The sequence below is a fragment of the Cicer arietinum genome, chromosome 7, assembly GCF_000331145.2.
Source record: "Cicer arietinum cultivar CDC Frontier isolate Library 1 chromosome 7, Cicar.CDCFrontier_v2.0, whole genome shotgun sequence".
NCBI classification, from domain to species: Eukaryota; Viridiplantae; Streptophyta; class Magnoliopsida; order Fabales; family Fabaceae; genus Cicer; species Cicer arietinum.
Genome location: NC_021166.2, coordinates 38,935,124 through 38,946,473, shown reverse-complemented (window position 1 = coordinate 38,946,473; position 11,350 = coordinate 38,935,124). Strand labels below are relative to the sequence as shown.

At 35.6% G+C, this 11,350-nt stretch overlaps 1 long non-coding RNA gene across 1 annotated transcript; it reads left to right on the top strand.

The window, feature by feature from the left end:
- The first annotated feature begins 3,100 nt into the window (after positions 1–3,100).
- LOC140918932 (uncharacterized) lies at positions 3,101–7,142 on the top strand. The gene is made up of 2 exons (XR_012161417.1): positions 3,101–3,824; positions 6,794–7,142. It is a non-coding gene; the product is annotated as an uncharacterized lncRNA (long non-coding RNA).
- The last annotated feature ends 4,208 nt before the right edge of the window (positions 7,143–11,350 follow it).

Below are 11,350 nucleotides of genomic sequence, written 5' to 3'. Positions count from 1 at the left end.
CAGACTTTCTTTGATGTGCTTGGGCTTTTAGAGACAGCCCATTTCTTTTTCTGTCAGTCTGTTCAGCTTCACTCAGTCTATGCAGTTCCATCTCATGCTCTCTTAGTTTTCCAAATAGTGTGGCAATTGACATGCTACCAAGGTCTTTTGATTCTGCTATGGCAGTGATCTTTGGCTGCCACTCTCTGGTCAAGCACCTCATCACTTTGCTGATTTGCTGCTCATTGTCAATCACCTTACCAAGAGCATTTAGATTATTGACTATGTGAGTAAATCTTGTCTGCATATCATTAATGGAATCCTCTTTTTTCATGTTGAACAGCTCATACTCATGCATTAGCGTGTTGATTCGGGCCCTTTTTACATCTGTTGTTCCTTCATGCGTTTGTTGTAATGTGTCCCACATCTCCTTGGCAGTTTTGCAGTTCGACACCCTGAAAAATTCGTCAGCGCTTAAAGCAGAGGTAATAATGTTTTTAGCCTTAGCATTGTATCCAACCTTTTTCTTGTCATCCTCAGACCAATCTGATCTGGGTTTTGGGATTGATGAATCACATGTGCCAGCTATGTTGGCACATAGGGACCATCTATTAGTGCTTCTAGTATATCTATACTACATTCTTCAAGAAAAATTAACATCCTCTCTTTCCAATACATGTAGGCAGCCCCATTAAATGCAGGGGGCCTAGCCAAGGATGCACCTTCTCCCAGAAATTCTACAGAGGTCATTTTCTTTTATGAGAGTTACTCTAAAAAGATCAGGCTCTTGATGCCAATTGTAGGAAATTATGGCCTCTCGATGCTGATTTAATCTTAGTATCAATTTCTGATTTATGCATTAAAAGAATCGATTGGCAAATCGATTCATGCTTATATTTTCAAGATTCAAGAAAAACAAGAAACGCGATAATCGATTGGGCAATCGATTAAGCTGGTTTTAAAACTTTTATAAAATCAATTGAGCAATCGATTGACCTGATGTTTTTCTAAATATATATAAGCTGATTCAATCACTTTTTCTTATCAACCAATACACTACACTTGAAACAATTATTCATTACACGATTTCACAATAGAGAAACCAGGAAAAACACTTTGAAAGAAATAATTGTTACCACACACAAAAATACTCATTTGGCAAATCTTTTTGGTGTGAAATTCATATTGTGATTGAGTCATCATCATTTGTCCGCTTTGATCATTTCTGTAAAAACAATCTGTAAAGAAAATTATGGAAATCCAATAGTGTAAACTGGTGACTATCTTTGTTGGTGTGTGTGTTCATCAAGAAGAAGTCTCATCTTGATCTCGTGAGGGTTTGGCGAGTAATCCTAGGGATAAGGTGGCATTGTAATAGAAGCGAGTGAGTTGGATAGATAGGCCATGTGTGAGCTGGACAATCTGTAAAACATACTCAAGTCGATTCTATTGGAAAGGCTGAAATCTGGTTTAGATTTCAGGACTGGATGTAGGCTATCACATTGATAGCCGAACCAGTATAAATCCTGGTGCATGATTTTCTTATCCTTTCTCTTTATTTTGATATTGCTTGAATGCTTATTCTTGAATGTTTGAATTGGTGAGTTTCTGTATTGATTAATATTCTGAATAAGAATTGTATATGTACTCTTATATTGATAATCCATACAACTGTGAATCTTTGTTCCTGAATATATTCCGCAACCGATCATTGTTAATCTGATTAATAATCTTGTAAGATTAGTAAATACATTTCGCATATATTTTTTTAACAAATAGAGGCCACAATTTCCTCCAACATTTAGGTCATTTCCGTCCTCCTTAGGCTTAATTCTAGTCCAATTAGGGTTTTTAAGCAATCTTGTGCATCCAATAAGTTTATCTGTGTCATTGGATTTACATTTAGGTCATTTTCGTCCTACCTAGGCTTTTTCTAGATCAATTAGGGTTTTTAACCAATCTTGTACATCCAATAGGTGTGTTTCAGTCATTGGTTTATAACATTTAGGTCATTTTCATCATCCCCATGCTTATTCTAATTCAATTAGGGTTTTTAAACAATCTTGTGCATCCATTAAGTTCATTTGTGTCATTGGATTAATATTTAGGTCATTTTCGTCCTCCTTACTCATATTCTTGTCCAAATAGGTTTTTTAACCAATCTTGTGCATCCAATAGGTGTGTTTCTTTCATTAGATTAACATGTATGTCACTTTCGTCCTCCTTAGGCTTAATTCTAGTCCAATTAGGGTTTATAAAAAATCTTGTGCATCCAATAGGTGTGTTTGTGTCATTGGATTAACATTTAGATCATTTTCGTCCTCCCTAGGCTTATTCTATATTAATTAAGGTTTTTAACCAATCTTGTCCATCACATAGGTGTATTTATGTCATTGGTCAACCATTTAGGTCATTTTCGTCATCCCCCGGCTTATTCTAGTCAAATTAGGGTTTTTAACCATTCTTGTGCATCCAGTAAGTTCATTTGTGTCATTAGATTTACATTTAGGTCATTTTCGTCCTCCATAAGCTTATTCTTGTCCAATTAGGGTTTTTAACCAATATTGTGCATCCAATAGGTGTGTTTGTGTCATTGGATTTACATTTAGGTCATTTTCCTTCTCCCTAGGCTTATGGTAGTCCAATTAGAGTTTGTAACCAATCTTGTGCATCCAATATATTCATTTGTGTCATTGTATTAACATTTTCGTCATTTTGTTCATCCCTAGGCTTATTTTGGGCCCATTAGGGTTTTTAACCAATCTTGTGCATCCAACAGGTGTGTTTGTGTCGTTGGATTACCATTTAGGTTACTTTTGTCCTCCCTAGGCTTAGTCTTATTCAATTAGGATTTTAACCAATCTTGTGCATCCAATAGGTGTGTTTGTGTCATTACATTAACATTTAGGTCAATTTCGTCCTCCCTAGGCTTATTCTAGCCCATTAGGGTTTTTAACCTAGCTTGTGCATCCAATATGGTCATTTGGGTCATAGGATTAATATTTATGTCATTTTCGTCCTCCCTAGGCATATTCTTGTCCAAATAGGGTTTTTAACCAATCTTGTGTGTAAGACCCATAATTTTAAAGTACACTTTATGTATTTTTTATATTTTGGATTTTGACTCGGAGGCTTTTTAGCCAAAGTTAATAATATTTTGGAGTTTATAGGATCAAAAAGTTATTTTGACACCATTTAGAATTACTCGTCGATAAATAAATTTAAATTAAGTGCGGTAAATCCTTTACGGAGAATTTAATGCGTTACGGTGAAATGGTAATTTAACAAATATCTAGATATTTTGAGATATTTGTTAAGTTATGTTTAATATATATATATATATATATGTTTGCTTGGAGAGAATAGAAAGAAAGGAAATTAGAAGGAAGGAAAAGGAAAAGAAAAGGTTATATAAAGGAAAGAAGGAAATAGAAAGGAAGGAAAAACAAAGAAAGGAAAAAGGAAGGAAAGAAAATTCCAATTTTCCATCTTCTTCCTCCCGTGCCTCGCGAAAACCCATTTCTTCTCCTTCTTGGTTTTGCTTTGTTTTTCGTTCCTTTTCTTCAAAACTAGTAACCCAAGGTTGGGTGAGTGTTAGAACAAAGGTTTCGCAACTCCACTCTTCCTCTTTGATCCGAAAACGAAGAAAAACGGTATTTGAGATTCAAACACAAACCCCTCCGTTTCTTCTAGATCCAAGCTTCATTTCGCGAAGAGTTAGAAGGGAAAGTTGCTCACTACCACGCTACGGTGCTAGGGGACCAATTTGGAGGCGACGTTGCGAGCGGAGATTTTTACCGGATTTGCTCGCGGTACCGGAAACGCACGTTAGAGTTAACGCGAAGGTAAGGGCTCCTTCCAAACTTTTAGTTTGCATCTAGGGCCTTATATGTGGTTGTGTGGAAACGAATTTTGTTAGGATCGGAGTATTATTTTGGGAAAAATGAATTTACCTCACGTATGTAAGATTTTGAGTAAATGAAACTTGTGTGTTTTGAGTAGTGGATTGTGTCGATTTGTGTTCGTTGTTTTTGACATGCTCTTAATTGATATTGATGAAATTTGATATGTGTATGGTTGGATCTTGTGAATAAATGAATTGATGTGTTTTGATGTGAGAATTTGTTTGAGTTTGTGTTGTGTGGAATTTGAAAACCATTAAGTTAAATGAGTATTAAGAATGGGGAATCTCTTAATGTCTTGTTTACTTAATGTGCGTTTGTTTGTGAAAAATTGTTTAAGTTAACTGGGCGTTAAGAATGGGGAATCTCTTAATGTCTCGTTTACTTATGTGTGCTTTGGTAAATCGTGCTGACCCGGGATGGGTGGCACCTTGGTAAACGGTACGGGTCCGTGATAGACAGTACGTTTACGATTTACGTTTGGTAAGTTGTGCTGACCCGGGATAGGTGGCACCTCGGTAAACAGTACTGACCCGTGATAGGTGGTACGTTTACGACTTACGTTCCTGAGGGAATTGTGTTTGTCCGTGAGAGACTGCACAGGGGTTTGTCCGTGAGAGACTACGCCCTGGTTTAAGTTAGATGAGAATTAAGAATGGGGAATCTCTTAATGTCTCGTTTACTTATGTGTGCTTTGGTAAATCGTGCTGACCCGGGATGGGTGGCACCTTGGTAAACGGTACGGGTCCGTGATAGGCAGTACGTTTACGATTTACGTTTGGTAAGTTGTGCTGACCCGGGATAGGTGGCACCTCGGTAAACAGTACTGACCCGTGATAGGTGGTACGTTTACGACTTACGTTCCTGAGGGAATTGTGTTTGTCCGTGAGAGACTGCACAGGGGTTTGTCCGTGAGAGACTACGCCCTGGTTTAAGTTAGATGAGAATTAAGAACGGGGAATCTCTTAATGTCTCGTTTACTTATGTGTGTTTTGGTAAATCGTGCTGACCCGCGATAGGTGGCACCTTGGTAAACGGTACGGGTCCGTGATAGACAGTACGTTTACGATTTACGTTTGGTAAGTTGTGCTGACCCGGGATAGGTGGCACCTCGGTAAACAGTACTGACCCGTGATAGGTGGTACGTTTACGACTTACGTTCCTGAGGGAATTGTGTTTGTCCGTGAGAGACTGCACAGGTGTTTGTCCGTGAGAGACTACACCCTGTTAAATTGTGAATTGTTGGTTCATTTGGTATGTGTAGTAATTGTGTTATAAGTGTTATGTTTTGGAATTTGGTGATAACATGTTGGATTGCAATACCATTTTGAATCCCATGATGTTGTATTAATTGTGTTATAAATGTTAAGTGTTATGTTTTGGAATTTGGTGATAACATGTTGGATTGCTATACCATTTTGAAACCCATGATGTTGTATTAATTGTGTTATAAATGTTAAGTGTTATGTTTTGGAATTTGGTGATAACATGTTGGATTGCTATACCATTTTGAAACCCATGATGTTGTATTAATTGTGTTATAAATGTTAAGTGTTATGTTTTGGAATTTGGTGATAACATGTTGGATTGCTATACCATTTTGAAACCCATGATGTTGTATTAATTGTGTTATAAATGTTAAGTGTTATGTTTTGGAATTTGGTGATAACATGTTGGATTGCAATACCATTTTGAATCCCATGATGTTGTATTAATTGTGTTATAAATGTTAAGTGTTATGTTTTGGAATTTGGTGATAACATGTTGGATTGCTATACCATTTTGAAACCCATGATGTTGTATTAATTGTGTTATAAATGTTAAGTGTTATGTTTTGGAATTTGGTGATAACATGTTGGATTGCTATACCATTTTGAAACCCATGATGTTGTATTAATTGTGTTATAAATGTTAAGTGTTATGTTTTGGAATTTGGTGATAACATGTTGGATTGCTATACCATTTTGAAACCCATGATGTTGTATTAATTGTGTTATAAATGTTAAGTGTTATGTTTTGGAATTTGGTGATAACATGTTGGATTGCTATACCATTTTGAAACCCATGATGTTGTATTGATTGTGTTATAAATGTTAAGTGTTATGTTTTGGAATTTGGTGATAACATGTTGGATTGCTATACCATTTTGAAACCCATGATGTTGTATTAATTGTGTTATAAATGTTAAGTGTTATGTTTTGGAATTTGGTGATAACATGTTTGCTTGCAATACTATTTCGAAACTAATGATGTTGTAGCGATTGCGTTATCAGTGCTAAGTGTTAGGATTTGAGATTATGTATGAATGTGATTGAGTTAGTTATGAATTTTTGGAAAAATGATGAGGGAAATCGATTTCCCAATCGATTGGATGAGTTGCAGGAAGTTCACCATTTTGACCTAATCGATTTGCCAATCGATTGTATAAATATATCTTTCAAAATCTTTTAAGAAATCGATTTGGAAATCGATTGGCAGAGAGGCAGGAACTCAGCAAAACTGCCGAAATCGATTTGGAAATCGATTTGGCAACCCAGGGACTCATCAGAACTGACAAAATCGACTTAGAAATCGATTTGGTCATGCAGAAACTCAGCAGAACTGACCAAATCGATTTGGCAATCGATTGGCTCAGCAAAAGTCCTTATTTTGAGTTAGATAATCGATTGCTCAATTGATTTATCAATGCTTTGGTCAGTTATGTATTACTTGATGGATTGAGAACTTTATTTTGAGTTCATTGTTAATTGGCAAGCATTGTATGAACTTTTAGCATATGGAAAATCCTTTTAAGGTGCATGCTTAGTTGAAAGGTTATTTTGTGCATTTAAAACTTAAATGTTATGTGTTATCTGTTAATTTCGGTTGGTGACCCTTTACAATTATTGTGGAAATCTGGGCTTTGCCCTCAGATGAGAGTCAGGACGATCCTACCGGTTCGTACCCTACGGACGGGAATGGAGATGGGAACGCTTGACTGCAGCTACGTTAGGAGGATCTCACGGGGCGCGTGGAGATCACTCAGGGTGTTTAGTTGTTTTGTAAAATGATCAGACTAGGTTGTCACAGAGGGAACGGATGTCTTTCTTTTGGGGTTGCGTTTATTTTTAACCGGAAGACTGTACTGTTACTATTATTGTCAGTACGACACCTTAGTTGAATGGGTTCCTTGTATCTTCTGGTTGTTGTTTAAATACTTTGGATGTATGTATTTGAGAAACTTTTTCCGCTGCTTGTAAATTTTAATGACTCAATTATTTATCCAAAGGCATTTCCTGATTTAATTCTCTGTTTTAGTTTAATTTCATTTGAGAAAAAAAATACACCCTCGCTTTAAAAAACGGGGTGTTACATTGTGCATCCAATAGGTGTGTTTATTTCATTAGATTTACATTTAGGTTATTTTCGTCCTCCTTAGGCTTAATTCTTGTCCAATTAGGGTTTTTAACCAATTTTGTGCATCCAATAGGTGTGTTTGTTTCATTAAATTAACATTTAGATCTTTTTCGTCCTCCTTTGGCTTATTCTAGTCCAATTGGGGTTTTTAACCAATCTTGTGCATCCAATAGGTGTGTTTTTGTCATTGGTCTAACATTTAGGTCATTTTCGTCATCCCCAAGCTTATTCTAATCCAATTAGGGTTTTTAACCAATCTGGTGCTTCCAATAAGTTCATTTGTGTCATTAAATTAACATTTAGGTCATTTTCGTCCTCCGTAGGCTTACTCTTGTCTAATTGCGTTTTTTAACCAATCATGTTCATCCAATAAGTATGTTTGTATCATTGGATTAACATTTAGGTCATTTTCATCCTCCCTAGGCTTAGTCTATTCCCATTAGGGTTTTAACCAATCTTGTGCATCTAATAGGTGTGTTTGTGTCATTGGTCTAACATTTGGGTCATTTTCGTCAACCATATGCTTAGTCTAGTCCAATTAGGGTTTTTTTTTACCATTCTTGTGCATCCAATAAGTTCATTTGTGTCATTAGATTTATATTTAGGTCATTTTCGTCCTCCCTAGGCTTATTCTAGTCCCATTAGGGTTTTTAACCAATCTGGTGTATCCAATAAGTTCATTTGTATTATTAGATTAATATTTAGGTCATTTTCGTCCTATGTAGGCTTATTCTTGTCTAATTAGGTTTTTTAACCAATCATGTTCATCCAATAGGTATGTTTGTGTCATTGGATTAACATTTAGGTCATTTTCATCCTCCCTAGGCTTAGTCTAGTCCCATTAGGGTTTTTAACCAATCTTGTGCATCCAATAGGTGTGTTTGTGTCATTGGTCTAACATTTAGGTCATTTTCGTCAACCATATGCTTAGTCTAGTCCAATTAGGGTTTTTTTTACCATTCTTGTGCATCCAATAAGTTCATCTGTGTCATTAGATTTAAATTTAGGTCATTTTCATCCTCCCTAGGCTTATTCTAGTCCCATTAGGGTTTTTAACCAATCTTGTTCATCTAATACGTTCATTTGTGTCATTGGATGAACATTTAGGTCATTGTCGTCAACCCTAGGCTTAGTCTAGTCCAATTAGGGGTTTTTTTACCAATCTTGTGCATCCAATAAGTTCATCTGTGTCATTAGATAAATATTTAGGTCATTTTCGTCCACCCTAAGCTTATTCTAGTCCAATTAAGGTTTTTGACCAATCTTGTTCATCTAATACGTTCATTTGTGTCATTGGATGAACATTTAGGTCATTGTCGTCAACCCTAGGCTTAGTCTAGTCCAATTAGGGGTTTTTTTACCAATCTTGTGCATCCAATAAGTTCATCTGTGTCATTAGATAAATATTTAGGTCATTTTCGTCCTCCGTTTTTAACCAATCTTGTCCATCCAATAAGTTCATTTCTGTCATTGGATTAACATTTAGGTCATCTTCATCCTCCCTAGGCTTATTCTATATTAATTAAGGTTTCTGTCATAGGTGTGTTTCTGTCATTGGTCTAACATTTAGGTCATTTTTGTCATCCCCAGGCTTATTCAAGTCCAATTAGGGTTTTTAACCATTCTTGTGCATCCAATAAGTTCATTTGTGTCATTAGTTTTACATTTAGGTCATTTTCGTCATCCATAAGCTTATTCTTATCCAATTAGGGTTTTAAAATCTTGTGCATCCAATAGGTGTGTTTGTGTCATTACATTAACATTTAGGTCATTTTCGTCCTCCCTAGGCTTATTCTACCCCCAATTAGGGTTTTTAGCCAAGCTTTTGCATCCAATAAGTTCATTCGTGTCATTGGATTAATATTTATGACATTTTCGTCCTCCCTAGGCATACTCTTGTACAAATAGGGTTTTTTAACCAATCTTGTGCATCCAATAGGTTTCTTTATTTCATTAGATTAACATTTAGGTCATTTTCGTCCTCCTTAGGTTTAATTCTAGTCCAATTAAGGTTCTAATCAATTAGTTAATCGATTGCATGAATGAATTAGTTCATCATTTATCAGAAACATATTTCATAATCGATTGGCACATCGATTTTAATTAAATATTAGAGTTATAGGGAGAAATTAGCCCATTGCCAAATCGATTATGTTAATGAAAGTGAATCGACTGAGTAATCGATTGTTTGATCTCACATTTTGACCAAAACAATTATAATCGATTATTCAATCTATTTCAAGAATTAAAAGAAAAACAAGAAATGCGAAATCGATTAGGAAATCGATTGATCTGGTAATACACATTAATAAAATCGATTGGGAAATCGATTTGTCTGATGTTTTTCTGAAACTATATAAAATGAATCAATCACAATTTTTATAACATATAGAAAGAACTGAAAGAATTTCATTAGCTTTTCGAAAAATACACTTTGAGAAAAATTATTTTAACTCACAAACATTATTGGCAAATACTTAGTGTGAGAATTCATTGTGATTGAATCAAGTGTTTTAGTCTTTTTGAAAGAACCATCTTTGTAAAAAGAAAGAGAGTGGAAATCCAGTATTGTGAAACTGGTGGTCATCTTTTAGAGTGTGTGTGATCATCTAAAAGAGATCTCAAACTTGTCTAATCAGGTCTTTTAACCAAACTTTTCTATCCATTCGGTGTGTTTGTGTCATTGGATTAACATATAGGTCATTTTCGATCTCCCTAGGCTTATTCTAGTTTAATTAGAGTTTTTAACCAATGTTGTGCTTCCAATAAGTTTATTTGTGTCATTGAACTAACATTTAGGTCAATTTTGTCATCCCTAGGCTTATTGTAGTCCAATTAGGGTTTCTAATGAATCTTGTGCATCCAATAGGTGTGTTTGTCTCATTCGATTAACATTAAAGTCATTTTCATCCTCCCTAGGCTAATTCTAGTCCAATTAGGGGTTTTAACCAATCTTGTGCATCCAATACGTTCATTTGTGTCATTGGATTAACATTTAGGTCATTTTCGTCCCCCCTAGGCTTATTCTTGTCCAATTACGGTTCTAAACCTTTCTTGTGCATCCAATAGGTGTGTTTGTGTAATTGGATTAACATTTAGGTCATTTTGCGTCCTCCCTAGGCCTATTCTTGTCCAATTAGATTTTTAAACCAATCTTGTGCACCCAATAGGTGTGTTTGTGTCATTCGATTAACATTTAAGTAATATTTGTCCTCCCTAGGCTTATTCTAATCCAATTAGGGTTTTTAACTAATCTTGTGCATGCAATAGGTGTGTTGGTGTCGTTGGATTAACATTTAGGTCATTTTCGTCCTCCCTAGGGATATTCTAGTCCAATTAGGGTTTTTGACCAATCTTGTGCAATCAATAGGTGTGTTTGTGTCATCGGATTAACATTTAGATCATTTTCGTCCTCCCTAGGCTTTATCTTGTCCAATTAGGATTTTTAATCAATCTTTTGCATCCAATAGGTTTATTTGTGTCATCGGATTAACATTTAGGTCATTTTTGTCCTCCATAGTCTTATTCTTATCCAATTAGCTTTTTTAGCCAATCTTGTGCATCGATTCGGTGTGTTTGTGTCATTGGATTAACATTTAGGTCATTTTCGTTCTTCCTATGCTTATTGTAGTTCAATTAGGGTTTCTAACGACTCTTGTGCATCTAATTGGCGTGTTTGTGTCATTGTATTAACATTTAGGTTATTTTCGTCCTCCTTAGCCTTATTCTTGTCCAATTAGGGTTTTAACCAATCATGTGCATCCAATAGGTTTGTTTGTGTCATCGGATTAACATCTAGGTTATTTTCGTCCTCCGTAGGCTTATTCTAGTACAATTAGGGTTTTTAACCAATCTTGCACATCCAATAATTTTATTTGTGTCATTGGATTAACATTTAGGTCACTATCATCCTCCCAAGGCTTATTCTAGTCCAATTAGGGTTTTTAGCCAATCTAGCACATCCAATAAGGGTATGTCTAGTCCAATTAGGGTTTAAAACCAATCTTGTACATCCAATATGTTTTTTTGTGTCATTGGATTAACATTTGGGTCATTTTCGTCCTCTCGAGGCT